Source organism: Phyllostomus discolor, chromosome 4 (genome assembly GCF_004126475.2).
Source record: "Phyllostomus discolor isolate MPI-MPIP mPhyDis1 chromosome 4, mPhyDis1.pri.v3, whole genome shotgun sequence".
Taxonomy (NCBI): Eukaryota; Metazoa; Chordata; class Mammalia; order Chiroptera; family Phyllostomidae; genus Phyllostomus; species Phyllostomus discolor.
The window spans coordinates 62,733,653-62,746,646 of NC_040906.2; the positions used below are offsets into that span (position 1 = coordinate 62,733,653).

The 12,994-nt window shown below is 43.2% G+C and overlaps 1 pseudogene; it reads left to right on the plus strand.

The window, feature by feature from the left end:
* The first annotated feature begins 606 nt into the window (after positions 1 to 606).
* On the plus strand, positions 607 to 11,219 carry LOC114495411 (annotated as a pseudogene).
* The last annotated feature ends 1,775 nt before the right edge of the window (positions 11,220 to 12,994 follow it).

Genomic DNA, 12,994 nt, shown 5'->3' on the forward strand with positions numbered 1-12,994 from the left:
GGGGATTCAGAAGGACCAAACACTGCGTGATTGAGTCTCCTAAATTCTCTGGGTGTTGCTCTCTGAGTACATCTCCAGTAAATATTAAGACAAAAAGTGTCTCTAATGTGGTGATTAGTAGTTCAGTTTATTTTCAAATTGGTCTGAAAGTTTTATTTTACAAGAACCTTTTTTCAATTTTAAGAAAGTAGGACCTGGCTGGTGTAGCTCAGTGGATTGAGCACAGGCCTGTGAACCAAAGAAAGTGTGATTGTGTTGTAGAATGTCCTCTAAGTACCCTTAGAGCTCCAGCCCTGTTAGGGAGAAGCCTGCTAAGGGAGCTACTACCCTGGAAAAAAGGCTGGTCTCCAGTCTCAGTTTGTTGGGCTTTATGTTTATCACGATACCTAAATGGCAGCAAAAGGAGTAGGGGCAGAAGTGGGAATGTAAAACTATTACATTGCCTCAGGGCACCATCTACGCTGCTCAATAAGTTGTTCCAGACCTGTAATGGTCTGAATTGTGTCCTCTGAAAAAACCTATGTCAAAGCCCTAACCCATAGTACCTCAGAATGTGACTGTGTTTGGAGATAAGATCTTTAAATATTAAGATGAAAAGTGCTTTTCGCGAAGATGGTGCCCAAAGCAAAGAAGGAAGCCCCTGCCCCTCCCAAAGCCAAAGCCAAAACCAAAGCAAAGGCTTTGAAGGCAAAGACAGCAGTGCTAAAAGGCGTCCACAGTCACAAAAAGAAGATCCACACGTCACCCACCTTCAGGAGGCCTAAGACACTGTGGCTCCGAAGGCAGCCTAAATATCCTCAGAAGAGCGCCCCAGGAGAAACAAGCTTATTGTGACCACTATGCCATCATCAAGTTCCCCCTGACTACTGAGTCAGCCATGAAGAAGATAGAAGACAATACACTCGTGTTCATTGTGGATGTCAAGGCCAACAAGCACCAGATCAAACAGGCTGTGAAGAAGCTGTATGATATTGATGTGACCAAGGTCAACACCCTGATAGGACTTGGTGGGGAGAAGAAGGAATATGTTCGACTGGCTCCAGACTATGATGCTTTGGATGTTGCCAACAAAATTGGGATCATCTACACTGAGTCCAGCTGGCTAATCCTAAACATAAAAATTTTATACTAAAAAAAAGATGAAGAGTGATTAAGTTAAAATGAGGCTGTTGGAAGGGACTATAATCTGATAGGACTAGTGTCTTTACAAGGACAGGTGGAGACATCAGGGATGCACACACACAAAGAAAAGGCCATGTGAGGACACAGTGAGAAGCTGGCCATCTGTCTGCAAGCCCAGAGACCTCAGGAGAAACCAGACCTGCTGGCACCTTGATCTTGGACTTCTGGCCTCCAGAACAGTGAGAAAAAATTCCCGTTTGCTACAGCCACTGCGTCTGTGGTATTTTATTATGGTAGCCTGAGGAGACTAACACAAAACTTAAAATGGCTAGGTTCCATTGTATTTGGTAAGCATTTATTTGTCACTCAAATTTCAATTCACTTAAAAAAAATTTTAATTCACTCAACAAATCTGCACTAGTGCTCTTCTGGTGTTGAAGTTAAACTCAGATAATAAGACACAGATCCTATTCTCATCTGGTGGTGGAAACAGGCCCATCAAGGGCCAGAGCAGTACAGAAGGGTCTGGAGGTGAGAGAGGCTGACGCACCTGGAAAACTGAGTCCAGTGGCCCAGTCCTGCAGGGTGGCCGAGGAGGGGCGGTGGGAATGACTAACAATGAGCCAGGGAGGGAGGTCATCAGAGCCAGATCAGGACAGAGCTTGGACACCAAGTTGACTAGCGATGGCCTTTAGGCAGAAAGTATAGAAGGATCATAGGGGAGAATAAAGAGTTGAGAATAAGCCCTGGCTGGCATAGCTCAGTGGATTGAGTGCAGGCTGCGAACCAAAGTGTCACAGGTTCGATTCCCAGTCAGGGTATACGCCTGGGTTGCAGGCCATGACCCCCAGCAACTGCACATTGACGTTTCTCTCTCTTTCTCTGTCTCCCTCCCTTTCCTCTCTGAAAATAAATAAATAAAATCTTTAAAAAAAAAAAAAGAATTGAGAATACATTGAGTGAGGAGCTGCAGTAATCTGGGGAGGGCCAGGAGGCCTGTGCAGAGAGTAAGGCACATATTTAATAGCCATTCCTTCTAGGTGCCCATTGTAGTCACTGCAGGGAATGGGGTTCTTTAAAATAGGGCGCAGACTTGCATTATGGTTATTGGGATGGAATGAGAAGCACACTGCACTGAGTTGGGCTTCCTCCTTCCTCTGCCACATGCCTGATAAGAGCAGTTTCTGGGTAGTTTTTCTACATAGGTCCTACCCCTACCCACACACACGCATACATGCACACTGAAAGCTGCTTGAGCAAAGCTGTCATTACTAAAACTGCTCATTGGTAGTACATAAACCTCACTGCCCAGAGCTTGCTTGACTAGTTCTACAGAAAAAGCAGGCAGAAAACCTAAGGTCCATCTCAATGACCCCCCACCTCTCCACTGAGCATGCCCTTTGACGCCCCTCCCCTGAGTCCCACTATCCATCCCTCTTGCTATGCTTTCCTTCAGCTCAGCACATCTCCCCTCACCTGCTATCTCCAACTTGTTGACAGCACACCTAAGCTAATTTGGCAGTGTACTTTTTCCCTTGTTTGTTGTTGTTGTTGTCGTTAGATACCAATGACAATCAATGAGTTTGTGGGATGAAAGTTTTAGCTACTGCCCCATATCCTCCCTTCTAGGTTGTAATGCACAGGTTCTTAAACTGGGCTCAGTGAAACACATCTTTATTTTTATTTGCTTCCAATGGAAATTTAGTATTTCTGTTGTGTATGAAAAAAGGGGACATGTACTAAACCTAACAAGCTCAGGGGAGGCCTGCTTGGAGCCTTTACAAACTCAGAGCCCAAATGTAACCTCATAGGATGGTCTGAAATTAAAACTTTCTAGGTAAAAGTGAATTGTGGTGATAGTCATGTCCTAGGCCAATACCTTTCATGACAAAGGTCAATCTTTACCTTAACTGAGCCTGTCTGTTGTCTTTTTGCATCTATAATAACAGACCTTTGGAAGGTCAGGGTAATTTCCTTTTTCCAGACCTGTCAAGGCACAATCTTTCACCAGAGCAGCAGATCACTGTTATTGTCATCATATTAATTGTTACTATCTTATACCCGCCAATGTAAAAGAAGTGTCTATTCATTGACTTTTTATCCAATCCCATAGATCTTCCCCCTCATGCTTTGCTTTCTCCTGCCTCCCTAACCTATCACTAGTGAATTTCATGCAACCCCTTTACACCTCCTTCTTTGATTGTAATGTAAAAAATAAGGTGCAAAACTGCCATTCTTTGGAGCGTTTTCTCAATCCATTGAGTTTTTGCTTCCTGGCAATTCTTACAGGTGTGGGCATTTCTTATGTTGACACCTTCAGTCATGATCCGAGGTGACAAACCACCAGAGTGTTAGCAACTCCCATGACTTTTTCAGCAGTAGCCATGGGTATTTTTATATAGCATTATAGTTGGTGCAGACATCTCAGAATACTGTTTATTCAGAATATCACTTATCACTGAAGTGTGATTACTAGAACCACCCCTAGATCATGTTATTTCACAATCTGTTAATGAAGAAGCACGCAGCATCCAAGGCCTTGGAGTGTAACTTAAAGGTCTTAGAAGGTTCCCCAGTGAAGATGACTGTAGCCCTGCCTCATGAAGTAGAAATCTGGAGCCTTGACCATTCATTTGTTCAAGCGATGATTAGAGACAGACCTAGAACTGATCGTTTCTAAGAAAAATTTGAGTTCTTGCCTCGGGTGAGGCCTGGTTTGCTCTGTGTAGTGCTAGACACACCCCCTGGTTGGCTCAACTCCTGCCTTCACTTGGCCAGTTGTCTAAACATTTGGAATTGCTTGTGACAGGACACACAGACTTAGCAAAAACATATCGGTGACCTATTTGCCATCTAATTCTCTACTCCTTGATAGAGCCCCCTCCACCCCTAACTCCAGCGAACCTGCAGCTGGCATGCAAGACTGCTTCCAGCAGCCCCAGACATGCCACCACGTCAGGTTTTGTGCTGCTTTCCTCTTACACGCGATGCTCTCTCTGAGTCAGATGTCCTCCTCCAGGCCATCTGTCAAGGCCCTGCTGTCATCCTGTTTCCAGTAACCTCTTGGCTCAAGCTTGAGTTTAAAAAAAACTTGTTGAGGTGAAATTCACACAGCATAAAGTTGAGTATTATAAAGTACCCAATTTCATTGTATCGAGTGCAATGTTATATAACCATCATCCCTAGCTAGTTCCAAAACACTTCCATCATTTCAAAATAAAACCTCACACTCATTAAGCACTCAGTCCCTGTTCAACACTCTTTCCAGACCCTGGTAACCACCAATCTGTATTCTGTCTCTATGGATTTGCATATACTAGATATTTCATACAAATGGAATTATATAATATATAGCCTTTTTGTTTCTAGTTGCTTTCACCAGCCACAGTGTTTTCTAGGTTCATCAAAGTTGTAGTATGTATAGGTACTTCAGTCTTTTCCATGGTTGAATAGACAGGCCACAATTTGTTTATCTGTTCATCTGTTGATGCACAGTTGTGCTGCTCCCCCCTTTTGGCCATTGTGAACAGTGTTGCAGTGAACGTGTGTGCACAAAGATTAGAGTACTTGTTTTTAGTTTTCTCAGACATATACTTAAGAGTGTATTTGCTGGATCATATGATAATTCTATGTTCAATTTTTGAGTAACTGCCAAACTATTTTCCATAACAGCTGAACCACTTTACATTCAAATCATCAATGCACAAGTGTTCCAACTTCTCCATAATCTTGCTAACACTTATTATTTAAAGTTTTACTTTTGGTGGGGGTGGTAGTTTTTCTATTTATTTTGTGGTAAGAGAAACGGAGTTTAGTCCTCTCATCCAAGTTTATCAATCAAGCATAGAAAACATATAAGGTACAGTGATTTTGGTAAGTCTGGAAAGTCTGGTTTAATTAATTTAACTAATTAAAAGTGTTTTAATACTGTCTTTTGAGTTACTTCACTTACTATAATTTATGCTGAAGGTTTCTTTACTTTTTATTATTTTTATTTTTCTTTACTTTGTAAACCCTTCAATTATTCCCTCCATTTTATGTCCACCCCAGATTCTCCACAGCCATATCCATCCCTGCAGCATGGCTCTTACTACAGTATATTGTAATTCTTACTGTAATTCTGCATTCACTTGTCTCTCTCCATTTTAGACTTGGCAGAGTTGCTTGTGGGCAAATGCTTGAGGAGGGCTCATGAGCTCCCCCTTGCGGTGAGTAAGAATAAATCTACTTATTCTCTCACCATCCCTGGTCCTAAGACCAGTATCATACCCTTTTTTTAAGCCCCACCCCTTTTTAAAGCCCCACCCATCATCACACCCTTTATTGACTTCATAGATGAAATGGAAGACAAATGAGATATCAGCTAAAGAGAAGAAGGGCTGTGTAAATCCAAATCTTTCTTTTACTGGAGAAACAAAGCAAATGACTCCAAATTGTGCTGACTTTATCATGGCTGCACAAATCACTTGGGAGGATAGAAATGGCGTTTGGAAGCATCTGGATGAATCATCCAGCGAAATGTAAGAGTTTTGGGGGAACTGATTGTGGTGTGCAGCTCTCTGGACTAGTGATGAGGTGAATGTGTGCCCTGTATGACTTAGCTCTTTGTTGTCTCTAGCTGTAAAGCTGAAGTAGCATATGAATTCTTCCTCCTGCTGCCCATGTCAAAGCATTTGTCCACTTCCCATTTCCCAAAAGGTGCTGGGCCCTGGGAAGGCAAAGATAAATAACATCTCACCCTGTTCTCGGTGTGTCCATGTGCAAGGTGATGACCATTAAGACGCCACATACCTGCATCATTTTGGAGGAGAGAAATCTCAATGAAAAGAAATAAAATATTTGTTTCTAGGCACACATGAAAAATATTGGGAAGAGCACTTATATGTGCTTTATTTCCGTTTTATTTGCTCAGTTGGGTCCCATCCTCAGAGGAAGAGCTAGATATTTTTCAGATGTGTTGGCAGTTTTAGGGCTGTTGTAACATTGATTTTTCTAGTACCTATAGAAAGGCAGTAGTTTAGGTCAGAGAAAAGGATTTGACTATGAGCTTTTCTCAACTGAAGTTATTTCACCATAAAAAAACCAATAAAATGGGTTTTCTGTGTCAGAAAGGCAACATAGGATATGAGAAAAATGTGGAGTCTGCAATTAAAGATGTGGGCTTGCTCCTGGGTCTGCAACTCACCTGTCATGTTCCAACAGAAAAGTCTCTGGACCTTGGTTTGCTCATCAGAGTCTGACTTCCCTCTCTTCCCCTGACCTTCTCCCCTGGGAAATTTAACTAAATCTGAAGGAATTTAATCAGCTTATTCCATGGTTTTAAAATTACAGGCATTGTTTCTGAACCCAAATATCACATTCTTTATTTCTCCATTGGCTTGAACCATTATCAAGGTATTTTATTGTTATAGGCTTCCCCTCCTCCACAGAGATCTGGTTAATCCTGGATAATTATGGTTCAATCCCCTCCCTTGATACCTGTGAGTTCCAGGGGCTTACTTCCTGTACTTCTCTAGGTCACCCCACTCCTGTGCTCACATGCTACTTTAGCTTTGGCATCAACTCTGACGCAGAGCTCAGCTCCCTTCTGAGGGGCCCAGAAGAATCCCCTCCCAACACTGATGGGCAGTGGAGCATCTCTCATCTGGCTTTCTCACTTTTTCATTCTTCCTTTTCATTTTCACATTTTTGGGTGGCAGTAAAAAACACAACGCCTCCCCACCCCCCCGCACCCCCACCAGGTCCAGCCAGAACCATTCTGTCCATGTAGGTCTCAGCTTCTTACCAAATATTTTCCCATCAAGAACAGCCTTTCCTTCTCAGAAGGAATTCTGGCAAGAGAGTTTCCTCTAGCTCAGTACCCTTGCTTCAGGAACCTGTCCCAGCCTATCTAAGACATAGAGGGCTCAATGCTGAGAGGCCAGTGCCAGGCAGCTTCAATAAAACCTGCCAGCATTTGTGGACAGCTCAGATGTCCATTTTTCCCACCCATGACTTGCAATTGATACTTTAAATAAAATTCTAAAGTTAGCTTTCCATTATTAAAATTTATTATTTAAGTGTTCTGAGGCATCCTGTCTTTCTGTCTCCACACTCCTGGCTGATTTTCTCGGAAATGACCATCTGGCTGGGACTTCCTACAGATGACCACTAGAGGGCACATGATTTCCAGCCCACAAGCCCTCTTGTCAGCCAATCCCTGGAGTTTTGCTGCAGAAATGACACTTTTTGCCTGTTTCTTTTCCCTCAGAAACAGGAGGAAAGCACTTGAAATTCCCTGGATATAGCTAAGGCATTTTCTACTGCATTCATCTGTGAAATGCTGGCTACAAGAAGCAGACATTCTGGTGTGTGGAGGAAAGACTGTATTTCCTATTCTTGTCATTCATTCCCCTGAAGAGGCAGAGAAAAAGGCTACAGAAAGCTGAACAAATGAGTTTTGCTGTTTCTAAGATTACTAGGAGAATACAGTAGTAGGCTACGTGTGTCAATGCAGGCCTCACAGCATAGTGAATATAGTGTGTTTGGAATGAGACACATGTGGGATGCATTTCCCACACCCAAGCTTCCTGCCAAGATGGCAAACTAGTATGGGCTACTGGCAACTGGGGAGAACTGCAATGTTAGTTTGCTGGGAGGCAGGAGAAGAGTTAGGGAGACCAAGTGACTCTGATGTCACCTGGAAAGGCCCCTAGACCCGGCTCTCAGAAGAGGGGTAGACAGAGATAGTGATGGGACTGGGAAGTAAACAGGAGTAAATAAACATCAGTACGGGTCAAAGGTTAGGATAAGATCAAAATTGGAATGCTCTAACTTCTAAACTAGCTGGTGAAAATTCAATGGTAAGTAGAAATGGCTGGGGGGGGGGGGGGGGCGGGTTTTAAAAACCCTGTACTATAAGTGAAAAGTCTCAACTAAGATGCTGAACTAAGGCCTCACAAAATAGTTAAGTATTTTCCAGCTCTCACACTTGTTAACTTTGTGACTTTGCAGAAGGATACATAATTTCTCTGTGACTTTGCATAGGATACATAATTTCTCTGAGCTTCAGTTTCCTCCTCTCTAATAAGGGTACAACTACTGTGAGGTTTGCTGTGAAGATTAAATAATATGTACATGAAATAGTCCTCTCCTTGGCTCTTGGTAGATGGTCCATGTTTTACTTCTCTCTTCTCTCCTTTAGCATGTTTAGCTCATAAAGACTTACTCATTCAAGAGTTTTTACTCAGTGCCTGCATTAGTTAGTTGCCTTCAGCTCCAAGTGACAGGAAACCTCACCTAAATGGCAGTTAACAATAAGGAAAAGGTATTATCTCATTATCAGTCCATACGTAGGGCAGTTCCAGGGCTGATTAATGTAGAGGATCAACAAAATCACCAAGGACTCTGATCCCTTCCACACTTCGGCTCTTGCCATCCTCAGAAGGTTCATGTTGTCCTGGTGCCTCTCTCATCACGGCTGCAGACGGGGCCACTCCACTCCCCTAGAGGCAGGCCTGGCTTTTTCCTCTCACACAGCTCCTTAGAGTTTCCCTGGAACTATTTCCCAGAAGTCATCCCAGCAGCTCTTCCCTCATGTCTCCTGGACCAGAACTAGGTCACACTGCCCATCCCTAGTTCAGTTCCTGGCAAGATGAATGGGTTTCCATGTTTAAACAGAGCAATCATGATTCACCCTGAGGTGTCCCTTAGTCTTCCAGAATTGTTGATATTAGGTTCAATCAGGTGAAGAGATGCTGTTGGTAGGCAATAAAGAGTATTCTCCAGGCACTGTAGATGATGTTTGGCACACAGTAGTTAATAAGTCAGATGCCATTCCTAGGGAGCTTGTGGGGGAGGTTCCATACATGTCATTAACAATATAGTGTGTGAGTGCTATGCAGGAAGAACTGTAGGGGAGTAACCCATAACTGGTGGTCCAGAAAGACTTCCTGGAGGAGGTGCTCTTTGACTGAGGCCTGAAGGATATGGTGGGAGTTGAAGTCCTGGGAACGAGAGTGATTGTGACATATTCAGGTAACCAAAGTGTTCACTGGAGGTAGGGAGACTGCAATACAGGAGGGTTGGTGGTCAGCAGGGACTGTTCATGAAGACCTTGGAAACCATGTGGGAGGGGGTTGAAATTCTATTATGACAGCAATGCATAGGTATATTTAAAGCAATGTCCTTCAGAATGTGTATATGATATCAATCCAGTGGTTTATATAACCAGCATATAAAAACAAAAATAGTAATAGTAAATTCTTACATGAAAATTACTGTGTTAAAGGCACTGTTCTGAGAGTTTATGTATTTTCCATGAATGTATTGATCATCAGAAATATTACTGTTATCTCAATTTTGCAGGTGAAGAAACTGAAGCACTAGCCCAAGGTCACTGTTATAGGTTGAATTGTGTCCCTGCAAAACAGATATGTTGAAGTGCTAACCCTCTGTACCTCAGAATATCTCTTTATTTCAAAATAGGATTACTGTAGATGTTATGAGTTAAGACAAGGTCATACTGGAGTAGGGTGGGCCCTACTCCAATATGACTGGTATGCTATAAAAAGAGGGATGTCTGAAGACAGAGATGCAGAAACAACACTGTACGAGATGGAGGTGGAGATGAGAGTGATGCATCCAACAAGCCAAGGAACACCAAGGACTGCTGCTGTCATCAGAGGCTGGAGACAGGCATGGAGCAGGTTCTGCCTCCCCATGCTCAGAGGAAACAACTTTGCCAACACCTTGATTTTGGACTTTTAGCCTCCAGAACTGTAATAAAATAAATTTCTTTCATTTTAAGCCATCCAGTTTGTGATGCTTTGTTATAGCACACAGAAAATTAATACAACCACACAGCTAGTAAATGGGGAACTGGGATTGAAACCCAGAGTTGGGCGCCCTAGTCATACTCTGAACCACTGTACTTTCCTCAATAGTAAAGAGAATGCAGTGTAGGCAGTTGGGGAGATGGTTTTACTTACATTTATGTATGTAGGTATGTGTATGTGTGCTGGGTCATAAGGCAAGATGTATTTCACTAAAGTTTGAAAGCCACTACTTGAAGGGGTTTGAATAGAGTAATAAGACCAATTTTCATTTTAGAAGGAAGAAAGAATCTTGTCAAGATTTCAGGACTAGCAGTCAAGAAGGATAAGCTCTCGTATATGAACAAGTTCAAAGGCCTCGTCCTTCCGTGGGTGTGATGGTAGGATTTCTGTTAGGTAGATGGTGCTGGGCAGGAGTACCACCTAATGGTGTGCAGGTCCAGGGGGTGATTATATGGGGCACTGTGACACCGTGCAGCATACAGTCTGTATGGCTGTTCTTGGTGGTCCTAGGACTGGATTGGAGATGTTCATTGCAGAAGAAGTATAAACAGAGGGGGAAGCACCTCTACTAGACACAAATATGCTTCAAAAATATTTTCTTTTCTGCAGATCCTTAAAGATAACACATTGGTATTCTAGCTATAAAGTCTATGATGAACAGGCATCAAAGGCAGCAACACTGGGAGAGCCAGGTGTCAGAATGTAGGCTCCTCCCAAAGTCTGGCTCCCTCACCAGAATGTGACTCCATGAGGACACGAACTTCACATGTGACACTCACTTCTGACCTCCAGTATCAGAATATATACCCAGCAGGTGTTTCATGACTACTAGTTGAATGCATATTGAAGGAAACATAGTGAGAACATGAAGGAAGGCTGATGAAACTGTGGTTATTTTAAAGTCCTTGTTCCCCCGTCTGCCTCCGCTACCCACTGCAGCACCGGCCCTCTCCACACAGGACTCTGGCTGCACACCTCTTCCCATGTCCTCTCCACCTTTGACACCATAATTCCACGTCTTTCTCGCCTATTCAGTACACGACCAAAAAAAATGAATGCTGGTGGCAAGGTGTGTGGCCTCTGCTGAATCCTATCCCTTCTGACAATGAACCGAACACTATTAACAGCTCCAAGTCAGCTGCAGAGGTGCCTGTGACATTTGCGGATGCCCTGAGCCCTGTTCCACGGCAAGGGATTACAGCAGTGTGCACAAATCCTTGTCTGCCAGGAGCACAGTGCTGTCTCAGAGTGACTGACAGAATTAAACACGGTCTAGACTGATGCGAAGTCCAAGAGGGATTTAGAACTCAATATAAAGAAATGGAAATTTTGTTCTCATTCAAACCATTCCTATGCCACCATTATTATTTTTTTCTAGGTGTCAGTATTAATCCAGCCTTTTGCATTAGGAAGTTAACTCCATCCCGGGCAGCTCCCTGCTAGCAAGGCTCTGAGCGACCAGATCCCGTTGTTTCTTGGTATGATCTCTGATAGGGGCTTGTGGCTCACAAATGTATCGTAATGAACCAGCTGTCACCTGAGTTTTGTTCTGAGGGAGATTTTTCCTGCCCATTTAAGGTGACTAACTCTCCCAGTTTGCCTGGAACTTGCCCAGTTTTAGCACTGAAAGTCCTGTGTCCAAGGAAACCTCTCAGCCCTAGGCACACAGGGACAGTGGGTCACTAGAGCATGTCACACTCAAACAGGACCAGGAGCTTGTGCCTGCTTGTTGGCCCAAACAAATTGGCTCATGCCAACTGTTCCAAGGGCCTCCCAAAATTAGGAATGTTTTTCCTTTTTGGTAAATCATGTTTTGTTTTGTTTTTTATTTCAGTGAAATGGAAATGCAAGACACCCAGAAACAGAGAGTAGCCACAATGGGTTTCCTTTTCTCCCCAAGTGGGTGGTAAGCAAAAACTCCAGAATGCCTGCTTTTGAATTCTAATATGATCATTTAACTACAAGCTATTGAACCTCTCTGTGCCTCAGTTTCTCATCTATAAAATGGGAATAATGAAAGTATCTATCTCATGGGTTCTTTGTAAGGATTGGAAGAGAAAATATATAATAGTCTTTTGACTGTAACTAGCTAGAGTAGGTGCTCAGAAAATATAATTATTACTGTCACATCTCCCCCTGCAGAAATGGGGTTCTTCTATTTTCCAGAGCCAGCTTTGCTCCCTTGGTAATGGGTGGAGGCAGTGGGGCAGAGCATGACTAGGGACAGTCTCAGTGGGAAGGCGTCACCTCTCCCCCCACCCCTTTTCAACCTTTTATGTTAAATATAACACAAACACAGAAAATAGCACAAAACAAGTGTATAGCTTCATAAATTACTAATTAGTAAAACTCTTGTAGTCAGTACCTTTGTGGGAAGGTAGAATTTTGCCATCCATCTGAGGAGTCCTCCACTGCCTTGTCCAAACTCTACCCCCAGCCCCTTTCTTTGCTAAGAGTACCCTAATATGTATTGTATCAAGAACTGATCCTTTTCTTCTTCCTCCTTTTTCTCCCTTCAGGGTGAAACAAAGAAACAAACAAACAAAAAAAAAATGGCATGTGTGCTATCCAAAAGAGAAGGGCCTGGGTTTCCTCTTACTAATTGGGGGTGTGTGGGGGGTGGGATATAAAAGAGCAAAGAAGCCATGGTTTCTAAAAGAAAGGGTTTAAGTAGGAATTTGCAAATTTTACCTTCCTTTTTCTGACTATGCATCACATCTCCTGGAAGGGGCACCCAGATCTCAGTGTATGTTGCTTAAAGAAAATAGACAACTGTCACAGTTCATTAAAATCCCATCTGCTTCCTGTAAAATGAAAAAGTCATTCCTGGCCAAGTCAGGGGGTCTGGCTTCGTGTGCAGGAAGAGATCACCTACACGTTCTCCCCTTGCAAGCCTGCGGCTTGCACAGGGCAGAGCCACCCTCTTGCTTTCCTACCGGGGCAGTGCTCGGGGCAGTGCTCGTTATATCAAACTATGCTTCTCCTCAAACAGTGGTTAGTGCAAAGCATTCCTAATACTATTGTGAATGGCGCTGAAAAGAATACAGGGCCCAGAT